This window comes from Natrix helvetica, assembly GCF_964273705.1.
Source record: "Natrix helvetica genome assembly, chromosome: 5".
NCBI classification, from domain to species: domain Eukaryota; kingdom Metazoa; phylum Chordata; class Lepidosauria; order Squamata; family Natricidae; genus Natrix; species Natrix helvetica.
Window position 1 is genome coordinate 30,893,360 of NC_138551.1, and position 24,332 is coordinate 30,917,691.

At 37.4% G+C, this 24,332-nt stretch overlaps 1 long non-coding RNA gene across 1 annotated transcript; it reads left to right on the plus strand.

The window, feature by feature from the left end:
• Positions 1-9,006: 9,006 nt before the first annotated feature.
• On the plus strand, positions 9,007-24,306 carry LOC309392358. The gene is made up of 3 exons (XR_014175430.1): positions 9,007-9,133; positions 9,574-9,703; positions 23,944-24,306. It is a non-coding gene; the product is annotated as an uncharacterized lncRNA (long non-coding RNA).
• The last annotated feature ends 26 nt before the right edge of the window (positions 24,307-24,332 follow it).

Below are 24,332 nucleotides of genomic sequence, written 5' to 3' on the forward strand. Positions count from 1 at the left end.
TCTAAATAAAAATTAAGCATTTGAGCAGGAAACTTTTGAACTAATGAAAATTATACATAAATTTAAAGATCTCAGGATTTCTTCAGCGGACAGACTGAGAAGTGGGAGTGGAAAGGTAATGAACCAACAATAATTTTGAACTTTTCATTAATTGCTAGCCTGTAGATAAACTCCCAATCAAGACTGCAGTCATTATTGCCTCTATGTACCACTTTTATTCAATTGAAAAATTTCACTGCTGTTGGATAGGGGGACAGAGAAAGGATAGATGTAGAACAGAAGTAATATTCAGCAGGTTCTGACCAGTTCTGGAGAACCGGTAGTGGAAATTTTGAGTAGTTCAGAAAACGGGTAAATACTACCTCTGACTGCTCCTGCCCCCATCTATTCTCTGCCTCCCGAGTCCCAGTTGATTGGGAGGAAATGGGGATTTTGGAGTAACCTTCCCCTGGAGTGGAGAGGAACTGGAGATTTTACAGTATCTTTCCCCTGCCAAGCCTGCCACGCCATGCCCATCACACACCAGAATCAGTAGTAAATTTTTTTGAATCCCACCACTGATGTAGAACTGGCTGCAGGTATTGCTACTGAAAGCATGGATGGTTTTAAAGATGAATTACCAGTACAACTTAAAAGTGTAAGGCTCATCCTTTTGCTTGCTTTGTGGATTTTGCCCTTTTTAAATATCTACACAGAGCTTCTCAGTTTTTTCCTTCTCTGGTCTTTGCCCAGGCTTCATCCAGATTTCTTTTCTCTTCTACTTCTCTTCCTTTGCAGTTCAATTATCACATAAATTTCAAAAATGAACAAATCCTCTTATCAAATCTATCAGGTGTTATTCTTTTAAATGTTTTTATAGGAAGACAGTGGATGTTTGCATGTATACTTATGCATTTCTCAGGGTTGTGAGAAAGAGTAGGTGTAGACACTATATTCTGTTACATATATGGTGTGCCATAATGCAAAATTTTATTTTATTATTTATAATAAAATGTATTGACCTCCCATCTTACCCCAAGATAACTCTGGGCAGTTAATTTTAATCAGTAGCCAGTATACTTTATATATCTGCCTTGCCCATTTTTAGAATGTGGCTTTTGGAAGATAGTGTATATAGAAAAAACATTTTCTTCCTATGGGTGGTATGTGTCCTAACAAAATAGCAGAATAACAACAGAATAATAAAATATCAGAATAAGAGAGTTGGAAGAGACGTTGGATGTCTTTTGGTCCAATCTCCTGCTGAAGAAGTATTCTGGACAAATGGCTGCCAATCTCTTCTTAAAAACCTCCAGTGAAGGTGCAGTATTGCCAAAATTAAAACAGGACTATCTCTAAACACATTTGGCTTTTAAATTCACAACTGTTTCATCTTTATGGGATTCACTCTAAATCTGTTTTTCCCTATCCAGATCCTTATAGCCTCCAGACTGTAGGTTAAGGTCTTCTCAAACAATAGCTACCAGAATTAGCTGAAGAACTGCCACATAATTTAATTATCTTGCTCCAACATTAACTGCTGACCACAGCTGAAGCTTCCTCCATGTTTTGAGGTTTTTTTGGGGGAGTATAACTAATGTATCATTCCAGTGTAGGATTCAATTTTTTTTCTACCAGTTCTGTGGGTGTGGCTTTGTGGCTGTGGTGTGGCTTTGTGGAAGTGGCTTTGTGGAAGTGGCAGGGGAAGGATACTGCAAAATCCCCATTCCCTCCCCACTCCTGGGGGGAAGATTACTGCAAAGCTCCCGTTCCCTGCCCACCCCACTAACCTGCTTTCCAGCTCCATTCTCCTGTTCAGGGCAACAAAAGAAGATCAGCTGGGAGGCAGTGGGGGCTGGGCCAGATTATTTTCCGGTTCTCTAAAGTACTCAAAATTTCCACTACCGGTTCTCCAGAACCTGTCAGAACTGAGTGAATACCTCCTCTGTATGACTCCAAATTTTTCAGAATTGTAGTTGGAGATGCTCATACTGCTTCATGCCAATCACATTTCACAGAATGATTTGAAAGTGCCAGGATGTGAAATGATGTTGCATTCTTTCCAAAGAAGTCCACGATGTCGTACCTTGTGCAGAAGGAGCACTATGTAGCACTGTAGATGCGCTCTGTCGACGGTCTGCAGGCAGCATGAGTAGTCTGTATGACACTAGAGGAATATTTGTCCTGCCTCAGGAAGCTCCACTCAAGCGCCAGGCGGTCAACTTGAGCCACTGAGGGTCCGGATGTTTCAGTGACCCCTGGCTGAGGGAAACCATTTTCTGAGGGATCCTCCAGGGTCTGTCTACCGAGAGTGATCTGAGGTCGGCAAACCATGGCCACTGAGGTCAATGTGGGGCAATCATCACTGTCTCCGCCCCTCCCGCAAGATCTTTTGTGTGATTTTTGAAATCAAGGGCAAAGGCGGGAAGACATAAAGGAGTCCCCAGGGCCATGTGCAGTGAAGAACATCCACCCCCTCCGCATTCTGCAATGGGAACCGGAAGTAAAACCTCGGGAGATGAGCATTGAGCGGGGTGGCAAATAGGTCGACATCCAGGCGGCCAAAAAGCTCCACAAGTGCCTGGAAAATTGCTGGTTGCAGCTGCCACTCCGAAATGTCCACCTCGGTCCGGCTGAGCCAGTCAGTCCTGACATTGTCCACCCCCGCTATATGCTCTGCCGTTATAGAAAGTAGGTTCCTTTCGGCCCAAAGCCCCAGTCTCTTGGCCTCCAGCATCCATCAGAGCCTTTTACCTGGTTCCTCCCTGCTTGTTTATATGGGACCTGGTGGCTATGTTGTCTGTGAGGACCAGAATATTTTTTTGCTACCTTTCAGCATCCTCAGAATCAGCCTCCTAAAGTGGTCCCTTCAGCACTACCAGCTGTGGTTGAGGCCCAGGAGCAGGAGCTGCTCAACTCCAACCCAGTCCGAAGAGGACATGGATTCTGAGTCTGAGGAAGGAGAAATCAGAGAGGAAAGCCTCTCTGAGGACAAAGGCATGCCTTCCAAACCTAAGTTCTCTGGTCTTTTCCAGCCTTCCCTTTTCAAGTCAATCTTGTTCAAGGCTAAAGCCTCAGCTAAATTCGGTGACAAAATCCCAGACACGACTTCTCAACTGCAAGGGGTGTCTGCAGAAACCATTTTTGCTGATCACTCCATTGAGGCAGAGATAGTGCCCACGATGATGCATATAATTACTTACCAATTCTGTTAATGTTTATTGAGGTTTCAGTGAGGGATGCTACAGATATTATTTTCAAGTGTTTGTAAAAAATTCTTTAGAATTTGAATTTTGGGTCTGTTATCTCAAATAGATATACATTTAAGATCTTAAACATCAACACTAAAGCGCCATACAGTCATTCCACTAAGAGTAGTTACAGAAATGTGTTTGATCTGTTAACATACTTTAGCAAATTGTTGTTTTGTTTTTGTTTAGAAAAAGCCTTTCTTAATATATTGTGCTTCAGCAGTCTTCCATAAATCTTATTCTAGCTTAGGTTTATAGTACAGGATATCCGAAGATCAAGAGAACTGTACCAGTTTTCATTAGTACAACTTATAACCTCACAAACAAGATTTTGGCTTTTCAGTCATCAGTCATCAGAATAAAGTCTGTTCCAAAATAAATAACCACAGTGTACAGATAGTAGAGTCAGCAACCATGTATCATATTGGCAAAAGTAGTGTTGTTATGAAAATAAAGGTTAACAAGCACAGTCATATTTCCAGATCCCTGTTTGTCAGTATATTGCATATCCTTCTTAGCTAATGGAATGTGGAAGCTCAAGATTAGAAATCCTGGCTTGCATAGAAAAGCTTGTGTTAAAACTAAGCTTTAGTTGCATCTATGGCAAGTGACCTCAGTTAACTTCTCAGTTAAAATATGGAAGCATGGTTTTTGAACAATGTAAATATAATGCTAAGAAACTGTCATTGTTAATATGTGGCATCATCAAGTGGTATAAGTTGTAAACAAATTGTGTATGAGAGTAAACAGAATACTTTGCAAATAGTTTTACTTTCAGCAATGAGTAAGATGTATAATATTTTCTTAGTTGTTCTGTATTGATGTTAAGATAAGATAGTAAGATAATCTTTATTGTCATTTACCTGTATATCAGTGGTGGGTTACTCCTGTTCAGGAGCATGCGCAGAGGAGTTGCGAGAGCGTGCACAAGCAAAACGGTAGTAAACAAAATTGAAAACCACTACGGCTGTATATGCAATAATAATAAATAATAATAAATTTGAATTTATTAGCCGCTCCCTTTCCAGATAGGACTCGGGGCGGCGTACAATAGAACATATAAAACATAAAACATATATACAAACACATAAACATACATATATACAAGGACATACATGCACGGAGGAGGTAACAAGTTACATCACATTAGACAGTTAAAAATCACCGTTAAAATACCCCAATTATAATAACACAATTTAAAATTTAAAATTTAAAAATTTTTAAAGGACTGTCAGGAGGAATAAGAAAAAATTTACGGTTGAGCCAGGCCAGATAATTGAAAGAGGTGGGTCTTCAGCTGTACACGGAAGGAGCGGAGATCGGAAATAATCCTGATGTCACGGGGGAGGTCATTCCACAGGGCTGACATTCCACAATAGGAGACATTAAAATGAAATTCTGATGCACCAGTCTTGAAGGAACGAATGCTACCCACTCAACAATGTCACCATCCCAAGGATAACAATAACCATATCATAACAGCAGGAACACAAAACATATCAAGTTATACTAAAATGACATCAAAACTGATATTAATGACAGTCCATCTTGAATAACCCTTGAGAGTTAATAAGTCTAATACTATATGGAACAAATTTATATTTACCGACAAAGAAATAAAGGATCGGTAAATATAAATTTAACACAAAAATAGTTTGTTGCAAAAGTGACTGCCTGCGAAGTCTCCTGGATTGGGGCTGAAAGACGAACGTGGAAGCAGTATGCTCCATCCCATATTTGGGTAGATCAGGTTGCCTTCACAAAAAACACTTATATGGAACAAAGCTGTTACAGAATCTAATTGTTCTGCTTTGGATACCACGAAGTTTCCTCCCGGAAGGGAGCAATGAAAACTGTCCTGAAAACGATGTGTAAAGTTCCTGACAATAGTATGGATCTTTCTCAAACAGCACTTATATGCTATGTCCTGGATAGAAGGAAGTGAACTTCCAATATTTTTTCTGCTGTTCTCACCACTCTCTGCATAGGATAAGGGGAGGAAGATGTACTCTTCTTAAATGATGCAGAAGTGCAGTTGCTGCTGTGCCCAGTGCTTCACTGTTAAGCAACTAAGCTAGACTATTTGTTAGCTGCACTCCCAGAAGCTTATTACTACTAACCACCACTAACAATTGCAGTGTCCCGGAGTCTTCTTTCATTGAGGGTGTTACTTGGAACCCTGACACAAAGAAGTATTAAAAGTCCCAGTTTGTCTATTAAATGCTGTGGAATGATCACAATAAATGCCAGACTAAAATTGACAAATAGCATTTGCACATGAGTATTTCTTTCTTCAGCAAAGCAGCTTCTTTCTTTCAAAGTTGCTTTGCCAAGTTACTGTGAAAAGCACAAACCTTTCTTCTTCATGCTGGATAGAAAAGCCTGCATTTTGTAACCTGACCTGGTTGTGCTGACACTGAGAACAATGAAGTTACTTTGCCTCACAATGAGCTGAAAAGGAAGCTACTGGTCTCCTTCGTAGAACTTCAGAAGGCAAGTGCAGGATTGCGAGAGGTGGAGGTAACTGTAGGGACCCCAAGGGTGGGAAGCGGAACACAGGGTATCTCATGGTGGTGGTGGTGATGCTTCAGAGGCCAAAGGCAGCCATCCCTGAAACACCCCATGTGCATTTAATGACCAATGCATTTGTTTAATATATGCATTGGGAGAACCAGGATGAGAGCTCTTTCACTTAACGCGTTTCATTTAGTATCTTCATGCCTTATGACTGTCATGGGCAGGTTCCATTAGTGTCATACACAAGGATTACCTGAATTTCCCTTAATTAGGGATTCTGAAATATATGTTGCAGGATCCAGTCCGGGTCAGTCACCAGCACCAGAAGTTTCTGCTAGAGAGTAGTTCCCTGAGGATGGGCTCCAGTTTGAGTCCGAACAGAAGATTAAACCTCTGCTCCTGGTGACCGACCCAGAATGAATCCTGTAACATTATCCTGGGACATGTACATTTGCCTTCATTTCCAAAATATATCTCATCACTAATGGTGCAATTAAGAAAGAAAGCTGACAAAGAGACAAATAAATCTTAATTTGCTTCACTGTCTCTCTCATACAAACATACTCAAGGAGGAAATACAGTGTAGTTCTGGTCACTGTACTGCTAAAAGATACTGTAAAGTTAAAAAAAGGTCATAGAAACAGAGGCTAGAACATCTATGAAGAGTAATTATGGTGTGTAGCTGTTTAGTTTGCAGAATGAAGAAAATCTAAGTGATCACTAAGGCTCAACTTTAACTTGATAGTGTATAACGAGTTCAGAGCAAAATTTAAGTAATGATGCTTATAAAAATAATATTTATTTGGGAAAACATAATAAAGTTTTAATTATTTCACAAAGTTAAATTCCCAACTGGTTCTACTTATATTCTTATAAAAAGGTATACTAAACTACTTATAAATTTAAAAATACTTTCTATCATTCAGTACAATATGCTGATGGTAATAACCTTTCAAGTGTAAATGTTGATGGATTATCTTTTGTTTTTACAAATCTTGAATCTGGACACAAAACCCCTCAAAATAGGGATGTCTTTGTAGAGGGGATTATTGTCCTAGAGTAGGATACATGGTTTTGAAGTAGTCATCTGTTTTCCACACAAGCGTTTTACAATTCATTATCCTCACATAATTTTCTGTTCTATTATTCCTTCCTTATTTTCTGCGGTTTTCTACGGTTTTCTACGGTGTGAGGTTTTTGCTATGTACTGTACTGTTTCTGTTGAAAGTCTGGAGGTTTTCTATAGAATTGTGTTATTCAACCATCAAAATTCAGATGGGACAGAATTACTTGCCCTGAGAATTATTTGCCAATTTTCATCACATATTCTGTAGATAAACTCTTTTCAGATAGTAGAGCATCATGTTTCTAATTCCATATCAGAAAAAGAAAATGAAGGGAAAGTTACTTTTCAGTCTTCAGAGGGTATAGGAAAATACTTTACTACAAGTACAAAACCTTGATCCATGGCATAACCTGCTGTTTTGTGTTTGGTGAGGGGAGAGACTTTCAGTGTTGAATTGTCAAAACTCATCACTGATAAGATAAGAAACAGCAGCTTATTTTTTCTTTACAGCATTGCTCTTGAATGCACTCCAGAGGCCTCTGAGAATTCTTTGAAGAAGCTTCCATGTTGCTTGGGGGAGACCTCTTTATTTTTGTATTATTAATAGAATCTCCTTTCAATTCAGCTCAAAGGACACTTTATCTTTCTAACTTCAGAGTTTGGAGACTAAGATGTCCTATTTTAGTAACTTCACTGAGGTACTTTCTCCTGTCTGACTCATTGTGTATCAATATAGCAATCTGTACTAAGAATACCCTTATGGCCATTGGTGCCATTGTGTCTGCTTTCTTCTGACTGGACCAGGCTGTAAGGACTCCTTCCTTTTTAATACTTCCTATATTAAGATTACACATGAGCATTTTGCTCACACTTCAGAAACTTCACTTATTTTATGATTTATTAGGAATGAGGTGGGTTTTTTGCAGCTTGCCTAATCCTAGCAGATCAGTCCTCTATATATGCATACTTCATTTGAACACCCCTCCAAACAAATGTCAACAAAGCATTGAAAACATGTTTAAAAAAACATTCTGAAATAAGATTAACCTGTTGTCAAATGCCTGCCCAAATAAGGACATAATATTTTCAGGATTAATATGGTAAGTAGAGAATTGCTGAGAGCTGGAGTTAACAGAATTATGCAATTGCTATTAGGACTTTATCTTCAAAGAATTGTGCATAAATCATATACACAAAAACTGGGCCCACATTATTTTGCAAATATTTTATTAATCAAAGAAAATGGGACGTGTCAATCATATCTGAAGAATATTGCCATTGATGCTTTGTACATGATCCTAGTAGTAGTTACATTCCACATTTCTATATTTCATTAGTAAAGATATTCTGGGATTTACCCATTGTGTAAAAATATGAATTAGTTATTCATAGTTTATTAAATAAACCACTATTTGCTAAACTCAATATGGTTGTGGTGAGTTTAGGATTGAATTTAGCAAATGATGGTTTATTTAATAAACCATGGATAATTAATTCATAATTTAACATAATGAGTAAATCCCAGAATAAATCACTTGACATTTTAAGCTAAAGCCAGACAAAACCATATAGTGATTTCATAAATGTGGAAACACAACCATTTACTTTTTGTAATAATTATGTTTTAAGATTTTGAAGGTAGAATGAAATTCTTCCTCATGCCTGTGTAAGGGACATATGGTTTTGCTATGTTGTCTAAATCCTGATTATTCTAGAAGCTATTTAAGCAATATGAACTTTGGTATTCCCAAATTCACTAAAACCATTTTTCTAAACCAGATGTATTTCAACTCCAACAACCCCTCGCCAGCATTGAAGGCAGCCAAAATAACTCTATTATAAAAATAATAACACTCATAGAGGTATCTAACATAAGGTTAGTTTGAACTCTTAAAGGTGAATATGCAGTTGCAATAATGAAACAAGGTGAGCTTTACACAAAAAAATGTAATTAAATTCTTACCATCAGAGAAATTACCAAATCATCAATGTCCCAGTGATTTTCTACATAACAATAAGTACATTAGATCTTTAAGCAGGAATTTCCACCACACAATTTTTTTCAAGAGGTAGCCTGTGGATCTCATTGGAGTATATTATTAGCTTATCCAACCTCCCACCTTTAGTGATAATATATGGTTTATGTAGCCAATTAAAAATTAACCTACATATCAGCCTAAGTATCATAGAATGGAAAGAGATTTTTGTTATAGAAATGTTACCAATTAATTCACTGTTTTTATGATGGCAGAAAGGAAGAAAGAAAGGGACTTACTCTGATGAACTGCCTTTTCTCTGAGCTCAGCTGCAGGCAACAAAGGCAAGTGCTGATTGGTTGTCAATTTTGTATGAACTGTATAAACTCATGAATTTAGGAATAGTCCATGCTCATGGCATCATGAAGTCTGCAATTGATAATCTAGAAAACTCCCAGCTGCATTTTAAATAAAATCAGAAGACTTCAGCCTAAAGACCAAACTGATAATGGATTACGTGAGCTATCCACTGGTAATGGGAATTCTACTGCCTAAAAAGAATAGAGCCAATCCAGCATGCACTACCATACATATCAAATTTCTACATATTAATGTATGCTCTGGGTAGGCTTTATTATTATGATCCATGCATAAAGGTTTACAATCAATTCTTTCTTCTCTATCATTGTTTAAAGCTCACTACCTCATCAGATAGATTCCACAAGCATGCAAACACATAATTGTAAGAATTTCACACGGCTATATTTCTTTGTGTCTATTACAGAGTTTCTTGCAGAGTAAAGTCTTAGTGGAATTGCTACATCTTCTTAAACTATCAACTACTACTTCTGTGGATCTACCACAGAGAAATTGTTGAGTATCTGATGCCATAGCCTCCAGTTGAAGTCTAAAAGGTAACAGATTAAGTAATAAGTAGAATGAACGTCACCTGATGAGAAAGAGTAGCAACTCTTGCTTTTTTATTGGCTCTGGGAAGCCTGGAAGTAGTAAAAGGTGAAAATATTATGTGTAATAATTTTAAAAAATTAATAAATTGCATGAAAACAATTCCACAGCTTCCACGAAACAAATTGGCTTCCCTTGTGACTTTTTGGAAATCCTAAAGAAAATCTAATAAGCACCAAATGCATTATAAGAAATCACCAGGGATTGCAATAGGAGGGAACGGAGATATCAAACATTTTCCTCAGGGTATTGGTAGGGTGGGGAAATTTGAAATTATCTCCAAATAAAAACAAGCTTTTTCTTGAAGGAGTAATGCTGTGCAAAATACCATTAAAACTAATCTAGCATCTTGTAGTTTATTACCCTGTCACTAATAATCTGTAATCTTTTGGGAAGCTAAAGGATCTATATACACTACATATATTTACAGCCCTGTTAATCCTGTCCTAATCTATGGAATTTTTATTTAAAATCTGCTTTCTGAGCTGATTTTAGTAAGGCTGCTAGGGCTCTAATTGTAGAGACACGTATCCAAGAGTAAGTCTCATATGTTCCTTGGTTTATTTTCAATAAATGTTAAGAATAGCCCTTCTCGATCAGGCCAAGGACTAGTTTAGACTAGCATTTGGTTTTGTCAGAGTGGCCAACAAGCAAGAAAGCTCATATTCTATTCAGTTCAATTTTTTTTTACTACCGGTTCTGTGGGCATGGCTTTGTGGGTATCACAGGAGTTGGATACTGTAAAATCCCCATTCCCTCCCCACCCCATTCACCTACTTTCCAGCTCTATTCTCCTGTTCAGGGCAACTAAACATCAGCTGGGAGGATGGAAGGCAGCAGCCTATTTGCTGGTTCTCCAAACTACTCAAAATTTCTGCTACTGGTTCTCCAGAACCTGTCAGAACTGCCTGAATATCACCTCTGATCCTATTCCACATTTACACAAATTTGAGTATATGCTAGGGTAATATATGGTTGACTACTTTGTGTTTCCTATTTTTCAATCCTGATTTGACTGGTTTTCGGGATTTTGATTCCCAGGGCATGTTGATACATGTTAGTCTTTTCTATGTTGGGTCATTGTGCATTAAGAAGAAATTCTTTCAGAACTGGAAGGAATTCAACAAAATTGTGTTAGGTTTACAGTAGAAGAGAACATTTGGTCATGTCCTTTAGTACTCTGACTTGGAGTTTGAATTCCCTCTTTATTTTGTCTACGTTATTTTTAATCAAAAGGCTGGTTTGCAGCTCTTGTAAACATTTTTATATATAGATATAGATACAAATCTGAGAGTTGTGATTGACTGTGCCTAATTTAATTTCAGCATATGGTAATAAGGCACAAATTGGCCTTGCTTTATCACAAAATTGATTGTTACAAAATTGACTATGAAACCCCCCTTCAAACTAATCTTATGAACTGTATGCAAAGACTTATCAATTAAGAGCAAGATGAAATTATTGACCCCAATTACTTGCTTACAACTGCACTTTTGCTTGCTGATTGTAAAATTTTGTTTATGTTGCATAAAATTAGTATATTTTGCAGTGTTCATAAATTTTCATGAATTCCAATCAATAAGCTTTCCACATTTTTCAGAACTAGGCTTATAAAATCTCCTTGAAGAGGACAGAAACAGAAGATGACTCATTTTGTCCTAAGCTGAAATTTTTCCACCTAGTTCACCATAATTTACAACTCTGTTTTGTTTTCTGTGCTAGATGGCCTTCACAGATGATGTAAATTACAAAAGGCCTCTTCACTGTCTGTTGTTTGTGATCTGGCGGCATGATAACATTAATTGCAAGAGAAGTACCTTCAACTCCAGATAGTTTAACATGTGATAGGTGACCTTTTACAAGAGGCAGTTTTCAAGCTTGCTTGAGCAGAGGGTCAGCACTGCAGGCTCTTGATCAGAGAATTCCTTTTTAAAGGCAAGTAAAAAGACAATTGGTACTGCTTGTAAAGTGACTAAGACTCATTGAAATGAATCAGATCTAATCATCCACAGAAGGCAAGAAAGATCTTCAATGTTGTGTTCCTGCCTCTGATAAACGAAATGAAATATAGGCTCAAAACTCTTGCAAAAAAACAAACAAAAACCAGTGGCATTTGCTAAGTAGACAATAAAGTCAAGATGGTAGACATGGACATGTGATCAAAGGACCACCCTATTTAATATGATTGTCACATTCATATTAAAGGCAAAAAGAGATTTGATCAGGCAGTTGTACCTCATAACTGCCTGATCAACCTAGAACCAAGAACTAAGCAATCTAGAACTAAGGAGAAATTTCCTAACAGTGAGAACAATTAACCAGTAGAATGGCTTGCTTTCAGAAGTTGTGGGTTCTCCATCACTGAAGGCTTTTAAGAAGAGACTAGGGTTGCAATGAGACAGACTGGAAAAGTCGGCTTCCGAGGGGCCTGTGAAATCCAGGGCTGACAAACCATTGCTGGGGGGTCTTTTAGACCAGGGCCTTCTTGAAGAGAAGGTGAAAAAAGAGCTGCATCTCTAATGGCCAAGAGGGAAGAAACTGGTTCCTCAAAAGCCAGAACCTAGCTTTCTGACCTGGCGGTGGGGGAGACAGGCATTGCAAAATGTCTACCACAAAGTTGGAGGCAACTGGACTAAGCATGAGTGCAGGAGCAATGGCTGGATGAAGTGACAAGATCGGGTGAGAAGATTTAAAACCCACTGGTAGAATAAGAGTGGAGTTGTTATTCGAAGGGACCATATTCTGTTATATGTTACATCCTATCCCCCCAACCCCACTTCCTTTCAAACATGCAGTGTGAAACTGAATGGAATTCTGCAAACATACAAAATGTTTGCTCTCCGTGCAAAATAAATATTAAAAACTAGAGTACATTATTGACATAACTACCTAGGAAAAGGCAGTATCCAAGAAATAAGATTCTTCATATGCATTACTGTGGAACCTACAGAATCTACATATATTTGATATGTGGAATATTTTAAAAAAACAACTTTAAATCAAATTGTAACAAGTAAAATGTTCTTTGATTGCAAATTTGCTATCATATATATTAACTATAAGTTTGACTCCAATAATGAAGGATTCTTTTGTTTAATAAGGATGTTCATTCAATTAGTTCAACAGCAGCACAAATAGTAAAATAAATAAATGACATGCAATTATAAAACATCATTTAAAGCAGTTGCCATCAGAATAAGGAATAGTAGGTATTTATGTACTGCATTTTAGACAACGCTGTGTTATCTGAGAAATCAATTGGGTGATACACCCTATTGCATACTGATATTTGGAATAGTGATAAGACAAGAGGACCTGTCAGGATTGGTTTTTGTCCAGAATTTCGTCGAAGTGAGAGCTAGCCTTGTTTGCAATTATGTTGTTTCATCCACAGGTCTTTTGGGACCTACTGCAAGATTTATTTATTTATGCAATTTCTATAACTGTCTTTCTCAATCAAGTGATTCTGAATTCAGAGTTCCATTTCCTGTTGTGTCCCCAGTAAAAAAATCCTCCAGAAGTCGCAGAATAAAATGTGATATTTTGGGTCAGTTTAGACAGTAAGATGGGTGGCATATACATTTAATTAATTAATTCAGTAGATGAATACAGCACTAATAGAAGGCATCAGGGAAGACAAATGTATATTGGAACTTCATATTGGAAAGTTCTTAGTGTTGCAGCTTTTCTTTAATCCAAGAATGTAAGCTAAAGGTCCAGTAACCTTACGTCTAAATTACATAAAAATGTTTAAGAAAACCATTTCTTTAATAGTTTGGAGGAGCTTCGTTGGCAGCAATTCTGATCAGGGAATTAAAATTACTTAGATCAGCATTTAAAATTCAACCAGTGTCATATCAATATCTTTACCTTCTCTTTTTTGATGAAATGAACCAATTAGTGTCATTAAGGTAGCAAGGGAAGTACAGAGTAATTGTTTTTAGTTTTATAAACATTAATTGTACTTCGTTGGGGATATTCTCTGCAGATTTCTCTTGCATAGCAAGAGTTGTGATGGAGTTGGAAAGATTAAGTAAGCATCAATTAGATTAATATAATAATATTATTACTATACTACTATAGTAGTAATATAGAATAGAATAACAGAGTTGGAAGGGACCTTGAAGATCTGCTAGCCCAACCCCCTGCTTAGGCAGGAAACCCCACACCACTTCAGACAAATGGTTATCCAACATCTTCTTAAAACATCCAGTGTTGGAGCATTCACAACTTCTGGAAGCAAGTTGTTCCATTGATTAATTGTTCTAGCTGTCAGGAAATTTCTCCTTAGTTCTAAGTTGCTTCTCTCCTTGATTAGTTTCCACTCATTGCTTCTTATTTTATTATATTATACGAGATTGTGTTTGGAATATTATATATAGATTAGTGCCACATCCCAACAAGGATGTTATGCTGTAAAAGCTGTAAAAAGTGTGTTTATGGGGGAGTTTTGTTGGGAATTAAGGTAGGCAAGTGGAAACATGATAGAGCAATAAAAGAATGCTTGCTATGGAAACTATGAATAGGGAGTTTTATTTCTTCTCACACATTGTTGCAACTGAAACGTGATGGGAAGAAATGTGGTTGATAACACAAAATTATTATTTTCACATAGTTAAAATATACAATATGATGCCATTAGATAATAACGGCCAATAACTGCCAACTGAGATAACAATGAGATTGGACAAATTCACAGATGATTTGAGCACTAACGTTAATGTCTGTTTATGCATAGGATAGCTTTAGAAGTAGATAATTCCAGCCTTTATAGCACGCAGATGTTTAACTCAGTGCCAGGTTTCCTCATATTGGTGCCTTCTAGACCTAAGGACTTCAGCTTCCACCATGGTCTAAACCAGGAGAGTCAAACTGGTGGTGCATGAGCTAAATGCATCATGCACAGGCCATGCCCACCCCAGCTCTGTGAAGGGAAAAAACACAATACATCACATGATGGCAATGTGACACAATACATCACATGATGGCAATGTGACATGGAGAGTTTGACACTCATGGTCAAAACCAGGGGTCATCAACCTTCTGGACCTTAGGGACCATTAAATTCATAATTTTAAATCTCGCGGACCACTAGTATGATTTTTTTAAAAAAAGATAAATAGTATTTATTACAATATAAAAATGCAAATAATTTTTCTGCGAATCACCAAAATTTTCTCACAGTCCACCAATGGTCCACGGACCACCAGTTGGTGATCATTGGTCTAAGCCAGGGGTGGCGAACACGCGGCTCGCGAGCCGCATGCAGCTCCCGGCCAAAATAAATGAGGCTCTTTGCCTCTTATCATTATTTAGTATACTGTGGCTCGGATCGCGCGCTCCCTTTCGGAAGCTGGGGAGGTCCTTTGCAGGCAGCTAAAACGGGCCGCCTGCAAAGGACTTCCCCAGACTTGCTTTGAGGAGCACGGGGCGACTGAGGCTAGTTGTGAAGCCCCAAAGCCTCCACCACCACCGGAAGAACTGCTGCCACCTCCTCCTCATCCTCCTCTAACAGGCAGCACTGCCGGATTTGCCGCCCGGCGCTGCAGCTGAGATGAAGCCGCCAAAGCTCCAGCTGGCATCTCCGCGCTTGGCAGCGGCGCCTCCCCTCCGCTCGGAGCAGCTGAGCTCAGTCAGCGCTGGGTTACCCCTGCCCCCTCCTCCTCCTCCGCCGTGCTTTTGAGGAGCCATGAGGCTGCAGGAGCCAGTAGGAAGGGGGGGGAGCAGGGGAAAAAAAGCCTCATGGCTCCTCAAAAGCACGGAGGAGGGGGAGGGGGCAGAGGTAACCCAGCGCTGAGCTCAGGAGCAAATCTGGTGATTCTGTTGGAGGAGGAGGAGGAAGAGGTAGCAGCAGTTATTCTGGTGGCAACTCGTACTTGTCGGCATCTTCAGCAGAAGCCCTGCCCACAATGAAGAAAGCAAAGATGGAGCAGATCCACGCAGATGATGTCGCTGCAACATGACTGGAGGAGGAATTCTGGGAGTTGAAGTCCACAAGTGTTAAAGCTGTCAGGTTTGAAGACCCCTGGGGGTTTTTTTCCCTAAAGGGTTAGGGGTGCAAGGGTCTTGTAACTTGACAGCTTTAAGAGTTGCGTGCTTCAAATGCCAGAGTTTCTGAGCCAACATTTTGGTTGCTAAGCAGGAGCGTTGTTAAGTGATACTGATATTATATAACACTTTGAATTAAGCGGGTACCTTGAAGAAACATAACTTTGAGTTTCAAATAATACTGATTTCGTTGTTGTCTTAGGTGACATCTGTGAAAAAAATTCGGGTGCTCAGGCATGAAAATGTGCCGCTCAAACACTATACTTTTCTGCTCACATCGAAAAGAAATTAGAGGGAACATTGCTTCCGGGTCTGTTTTGGCAGGTCACTGCGTGGTGTGGCTCTCTGACTCTCACAGTTTAAAATTTTGGCTCTTTTTGTCGAACTTGTTCGCCACCCCTGGTCTAAGCCATGCTATCCAGCAAGAAAGGCACTTAGCTGGGATATCAGTTGTATAACATTTCCTTTTATACAGGCAGAACCTGATTCAATAGGGGTGTTATCCATAGTGAAGTTGAGTAAATCACTATTGAAAATCCATACAAACCCTGACATATGCAAGATGTGGAGAAACAAGTATGAATCTTGCAGAGCTATTTGTTTTATTGGTTGCAGATTTGTTTATTCCATGGTTCACCTCAATGGGACTGTAATACCCAGCTGCGTCTTTGTAATTAAATATTTCCTCTTGCTTCCATAAACTCAAAGCAATATTCAGTTGACACGATGGAGCCATAACCTTTATTCATATCTCCAGGGACTGACTTCCTCTCTTCTGCCTAATCATATACTGAATAGCTTGTTTACCAAATGCCACATTCTTGACCTTAAGAAGAAGAAATAAAGCATAGCACAGATAATTTAACTGGCAGTTAAAATGTTCCAATTTGTACTTAAATCTATAGGGATTAATCTTGCTAAATACATATTTCCCTTCTGCCCTCCCCCCCATCCCCTCATAGCTGACTTTTGGCAATGAAAGTCCATCTTTCTTCTGAAATAACGAATAAACATTAGTGGTCTCTGACCTACTTATTACAGTTTCTTTTTCCTGGGATTCCAAACAGGGAAATCTTTACTCAGAACAGTGATATGGGAAAAGGCTTCTTTCTGTTCTTTTCACAATAAGATGTTTGGAAATTCACTGTGGGAACTCTTCTTGGCAGGGTTTCTTCACAGAACTTCATGTACTCAAGTAAAGTAAAGAAACCATCCAGTTTGCATTTAACACAACAGTATTTCATTTAAACATATATACACACACAAAATTCAACATATGCTGACATCTTCAGTTTCCTTCCTTTATATTTTATATATTGTTGCTTAAGTTGCGAACAGTATTTTAGAATAATTTTCTCTTTTTTCTCTCTTCCAAGTTGTCCCTCCTTCCTTAAAGTTTTCTTTTGGTTTTGTATAAGCAATTAAAATAATTTTAGTAAAAGGTAGGTATGCCTGTTTTTTTCTTTTTAAATTGGAAATCAGCTATTAATTACTGTTATAAAACTAAATTTAGGTAGATTATTACAATTTCATTAATTTTAATACCCTCAGAATTAAATAATAGGTTATTGAGGACTAAAAATGAAAAATATTAATAATTTATGGCTCCAAGTAGAAAAAAAGAAAATGCTAAAGCTGATACGTTGGTCAATAATTATTTAAAAAACGTCAGCAGTAGACACCAATCAAATACAAATAGATAGATATGTGGTTGAAAAATATCTCCTTTGGCTCAGAAATTCACAGAATTGTGACTTTATCCAGAAAAATAAAGATATCTCTGTTGACAAATTTAGACAAAACGTTAAAGTGAAAGTGGAAGGTATGTTTTATCAAGATTGTGGTTTTCACAATTATAATATATGGATCTTCAAAATGGTGAAATAATGAAAAATGGATGCAATGGAATTATTATATTATAAAAAATGTTGAAAAAGGATAAGAAAAACATTCAATAATAAATGAAGTAAAAGCAAGTTGCTTGGCTGAAGCATTAAAATGAAGCAAAAGTTTAGATATTTTGGACATATGATACCAAGGAAAGAGAAGCTGGCAAAAAATATAGTGGCTAAATATTATCAATGTTGACGTAAGGATACAGATACAAGAAATCAACTACTAACAACTTATCTTTGCAAAATTATGCCCATGAGGTCACAGATTATTGAAGGAACTAAGCAACTGAACAACAAAAACATATTTGCTTTTATTTTTACAACAGCATCCAGGGCCTTGCTTGGTTGTGAAATTGGGCTAGTGGTGCTCATATTTTTTCATGAATATACATGATATTTGATTGTATTATCATGCTAGTGGAATTAGAAAATGCTATCTTAAAACAACATTTTTCTTGAAAAGCACAAGAGCAGATCAGGACAGCAAAGCCACAATTTTAAAAGCTATTTTGCTGTACTTTGAACACAGAAAGAAATCCTAAACGGATGAAACCCTGGGTTTACTTAGCTCAGATACTATTTCTCATAAGTTTGTGAGAAGAGTTTTAAACAAGACCTTTATCTTTCTTTCTTAGAGATGAAGACTGAATTGAGGCTCCTCCGTGAAACATATGGGCTTAGCACTCAGCTTTGACCTTTCTACACTTGATTCATTATGTCTGTTTTCTCAAGTTTTAAATCATATAATAAAAGAAAGTCTTGACAAAGTAAGCTAAATGTGATCCTATATTGATGTAAGGTAGTGCATAAATCTAGATAAATGAAGGAATATAGCTAGCCAGAGTCTGATGTAGCCTGCACATGTTCAAACCTCAATTCAATGGGGCTGTGTTAGTGAAAGTGGAAAGTAGACCTTAGCTTATTGAATATAAAAATAAGCTTTTATATGAATACTAATACAACAGATGTGATACCAGAGACCAGCAAACGTGCAGTGTTTGAATCCTGTGTTCTTAATGAGAGCATCTGGTTTTCTTCTCTTGCTGAAAGTTGTTTTTTCTTGATAGTTTTTATCTGGCCTTAAAGGGTAAGAGTCCAATTTTAAGAATAGTGGCTCGGAAGCCAGTCTGGCTTCATTCAATGGGACTTTTCCTACTTCCATTTGTTTAAGATGAAACTATAAGATTATCCTAATGTGTAAGGTATTTTTTTTCATTGAAGCAAAAAACTGCAAAAAAGATAATAGGTACAGGTGGATTTTTTTTTAAACTGAGTAATGAGGCAATTAAACAATGTTCAGAAAAATGGATGTTAAGAAGTTTCAAAGACAGTGAAATAATTATATTAAATGCTAATTAAATAGAGCAGTGCTACCATATGTCTATGATGAAAAGCAGGGTAGAGGAGAATTTCATTTGACGAAAAAAATTAAATTTTAAGATGTCATCAACATTCCAAAATTTCTTATATTTCTTTTCTGAAGATTTCTAATTCTTGCTATTTACAGTAAAGTCTTATCAGTGCTTATTCATTTATCTATATAGGATTGCAGGATTGCAGATTAATTTTTTTTTCCTGGGAAGTGAATCTCTGCTGACTTAAATTCAAAGAGAGAGAAAAAGTCCCATATTGGATTACCATGTTGAATAGTGTAATTATCCTGAAACTATGGATAATGGCTGAATATTAATTGATTTTGATTTGTACTTCTATTGCTGTCTCTCATTTAAATGACTGCTATTTCTCTTATTTTTTGCTGTTTTGACATGATAAAGTGTACCCTTAATTTTGCTTACTTCCCATTCTGAATGAATCATTAACTTTTTTTTAAACACAATAACAATAGAAGTTGGTGAGGAGAGAGATCTTTTATACTTACAGTATATAACGTTATATACTGCACATGCACATTCTTGCTTCCATAATAATAATGTGCCTTTCACAAATTTATGTTGTCCTAGATATCTATATCTATATTTGTTTGAATATGTACTCAGTTCATTATCTCATATTTGTGTCATTATGGCCATCATATACATTTGTCCATCACCATTGCACAAAGAAAATTAAATGCTCAAAATCCATAATTTCCTCCAGATCATTTCCGTGGGGATATAGCATGACCATTCTCTTCTTGCAGCTGTTTATTTCTAGGAGGTGGCAACCCTTTATCAAAGTGCTTAAAATGCTGGTATTAAAATCTTGCTATTTTTGTTGTGCTTGTTCATAGAGTAACATGATATTGTAGGCAGGAATGGATCTGTCAGATTACATCTGCCATCTATGTCCTATTATCTTGAATAAACAAATCCCCCATTGGTTTTAATGACCACCTTAGGTATTACATCTTGTGGGGACAGCCTCATGACAGTTATTTGAGCTGTATCATAGTCATGCAATGAAGCCAGCTGTCCGCTTGTGGAACTGTGTTAACCCAAAAACTGGATACTTGGCCTTTTCAATCTTCTGCACATGATCTTCACTGCAACGAATTATGCAAAACTTCACATCGTTGTTAATAAACAACTAGAAAGTTGTGGTCGTTGCAGCACTGACAGAAATTATGTGATGTTTTCAAAGCTAGGCAAGGATTTTTTTGCTTGTTGTGGATATCACAAGCATGTTTTTGTAAGAAAGCAACCAAATATTTCCTACCCGACCTAGTTAGTAATATATGAAGAGTTTGGGGGTAAGGCTACTAGACATCTTATAGGGCTACCAGATTTGCACTACTAGATAGTAGCATCGAGATTGCTGTCATTTAATGTGATCTGGGTTTTTGTAGCCCTGAACAAATGTTCTAGATCAGGGCTGCCAAGTCCTGGCCCATAGGCTGGATGTGTCACATGCTGGCTATGCCTATGCTCAGTTTTGCAAAGGGGACATGTCATGTGACAACACTGTGATTATGTGAGTTTGACACCCTGTTCTAGATGTTTTGGATTCTGCTAGTCCAGCCAGTTTGATCAAGGGCACAGGAAATAGCCCTAAATATCTAGAGGCAGGTATGTAAATGGAATTCCTCCACAGCTTTTATGGAACAATCTAAATTCACTGCTAAATGAATGACAGGAATGAAATGAATTCATTTGCTGGGATTGAGCAGATAAACATCCCTGCCGCCCATTTGCGTGTATAACATGTATCTTGAAAATAAATTTCTGAAAGCTGTTTACAAAGAGCTTTTATTTACACATATTTGTGTTGTTTTGTATGTTGTGCTACACACCTTTCAGGGAAATTGCCCCAAACATTTCATTGTTAGGGAAAATTGAGACAACCTATTAAAATAAACATATTGTTGTAGCATATCTTCACCATTTTGGCTCAGAAATTTCCTAAATAATTGTAGAAATAAAATATTCACTTAAATTTAATTTCCATAAGAAATAATAACTCTGCAAAATCATTTGAGAGAGCCACTGACATCTCAACTTGCAAAATAAACTTGAAAAAGAATTTATGATATACTGACCGTTATTTCTTTCACATTTTTCTTCCTTTTGCCAACACATCTCTTTGCTTTACTTGATGTTTTCACTTCTGCTGTCCCATATAATCTTTTCTCTTTACTTGGGTTATGCGTTTGCCACCTTTTATGACACAATATTAGTGCTGAGCAGTAAAGTGAATGTTATTACTTCAAAGAAGCATTACTTGCTGACAAGAATTAATTAGAATTCTAAATTGTTACCGAAGTCGTCTATTCTACAGTGAGAGCTTTAGTGAAATGATGGAAATGGATAATTAGCACTGCTATTCTGTCTGTTCAGTTTGGATAGTCCATAAAAGATCTGATGCTTCCTTTTCCTGAAATAAACAAAACCAGCTTCTGAACTGTCAGAAAAACAACAGCAGTTCTTGAAGGCTAATCATTAGCAGCTTTTGTCATGGACATATAATTATTTCACAAATTCTGCTTCAATCAGGGAAAAATATGCTTAAGTGCCAATAAAGTTTTAAACATACTATAATTTTTACCCTACTGGAAGGGGAAAACACATTTCTCCACTGGGGTGGGGAGAACACTTTTTAAAATACATTTTCTACATAGTATGCATTAGAGAGTTTTCTCTAATCTGATTCCTTCCATATGGATTGAACAATCTAGCAAATATGCTGACTGGGGATTTTGGCAATTGCATCAGAAAATGCCAGGTTTTTCAGCAACTGGAAGCACGTTAGATGGCCTAATGGATTTGGTCAAATAGATTCTAGGTTTGTTAAATCTAGTTCCTCTGACACAAATATGATCCTCAACAAGGATCGTGTTAATTTTGTCCTTGGCAAAACAGCACAGCTGAAGCAGAAAATCTGTCAAGAATTCTTCAGCTTCATACATGAATTTTGCTTTGCCTTGCATGAAAGATCTTTTGGTAACTTTTGTGCTTTTGTAACACGTGTTTAAATCCATGAAAATGATGAATATGATAATGTGACTTTCTATCAAAGAAGGAACCAGGATAAAACACCACATGTTAAATATATATTTTTATGCTAAACTACATATTCTTAGTTTATGTAGTATATTTAATAAAGCTGTGTAGTTCTTCTAATTGTGCCTCCTGTCTCCCACATTTTGTATCTGCAATAGCTACCATTGTTCCCATGAGATCAAAATGGCTAGCAATATCTTGTTCAATCCCTTTATCCAAAATGAAAGGGAAAAGGATTTTTGTGACACTAGAAACAAAAAATAGACATATTACAGCACACCAAATCTAGTGAGGAATGCTGAGTCCTAGATCAAGTTTTTAATCTGGATAACTCTACTTCGGTAACGGCTAAGCTTTTTGGTACCGAGTGCCAAAATGGGACGCCGCGTGATCCTTTTCAGCACTGAGTGCCAAAGTGCGCATGCACGCAAAGCATACGTGCATGTCAGAAACTGGAAAAGCAGATGATCTTCCGGTTTCCGGCTTGCATGTGTTCTGGCGTGCATGCCACCTGCCCTCTGGTGTTCATTGCACCAGCTCCAGCTGACCTTCTGGGGGTCCTTGTGCCTCCCTGGATACCCTTGTCTACACACATAGATCCACACTCAAAATATGAGTAAATGTCAAGACCATGAGAACCATTGTGCACTGGAATAGCTGGCTTCCTTCTGTTATAGCTACTACATCATTGGATCAAACAAAGGTTAGACAGCGGTTTGCTGTGGAAGGGAATTGGACTATAAGATTTCTTCTATCTTATTATTTTATGAATCTCTTTACATAATGTCTTCCCAATGTTCAATTGGATGGGAAAAAATAAATTGGCAGGGAATTGGCAAGCACAGCATGTGTTCTGGGTATTTTCTACCCCTTTTACCAGCAGTAGACATGAATATTTCACTTTTTCCTTGTGTTGCCTATGTCTGTACAGAGACACAACATTTAGTGCATATGCTCTTTTGCTGCCTACCAAACACCTACATCAAATTTGATCTTGTTTGTTCATTTTTTGGGGGGAATTTAGCCAGCTCATAAAGAGAATCTCAAGATTTCTTTCCAAACTTTATTTCCAACATTCCACTGGATTGGAATGGCTAAGAATCATGCTACTCGGACAGTCAGTAAAAATATGCAAAACAGCATAAGAACCTGTGGGAATCTGGGACCTGTGTGTGAAATGGGTCAATCTGTCAAAAGTTGTGCTGTCCTGTTGTGATGCAAGCTCTTTGTACATATTATTACTTGGTGTAATTGTCCAAAAGGTGAGAAAAGATGTAATAGTGCAGTGCTGCTTTCATCACTTTCTCAAAAGTAGCAGCAGCTGTAAATCCCCATGATACATAATGTGTAACCTAAAAAGTTCCCAGCTGACGGTTTAAATGGATAATCTGTTTTAGAACTGAGATACTGTAGGATTGGACTGTTTTCTATCAAAGCTCCTGATTCATTTAAAAGTACTGGTCCTATGAAAACCAGTATCAACTCAGTGGATTTCCTGGGGGGATTATACAAAAATACTTCAAAGTATTTGAATAAAGTCATATTCTACTATAATTCCTGAATCCATTCTCTGATATTATTCTTTTTTTCCTTTATGGTTTTTGCTGTGATGTTTTTGTGTTTCTGTTTCACTTGAACAGAGACTTGTGGGTTGGAGTCAATTGTCTAGTACTCCTTCGTTTGGTAACAGTATTTGCTCAATGGTGGCACAAATGTACCACATATATGTATATATAATAGAAACTAACATTTTAGAATAACAGATTATACCTGTGATTACATGAAAAATGTTAACTTTTCTTGTTTTAGTTACTGTAACCAAGGTTGACTTGTCAACTTGAAAATGTGGGGATTTCAACTCCCAGAGTTCCTCAGCAGCAACATCTTCAAGTTGGCCAGGTTGAGATACGCGGGCAAACTTTGGCCACAGCTGGAGTTCGATTCTGTCAGGCTCAAGGTTGATTCAGCTTTTCATCCTTCCAAGGTTGGTAAAATGAGGACCCAGATTGTTGGGGACAATAGTGCTGATATTCTAGAGTGCTCAGAGAGTGTTGTAAAGCATTGTGGAGTGGTAAATAAGGCTATTGCTATTTTATTCTCTGTCAATTTTCAATGACATTTTGAATCCAAGTATATTGTGGTTGTTCCAAAATTGCATTGGCTGGCTCTGGACTTAGTGATTCATAGTAACACAAATG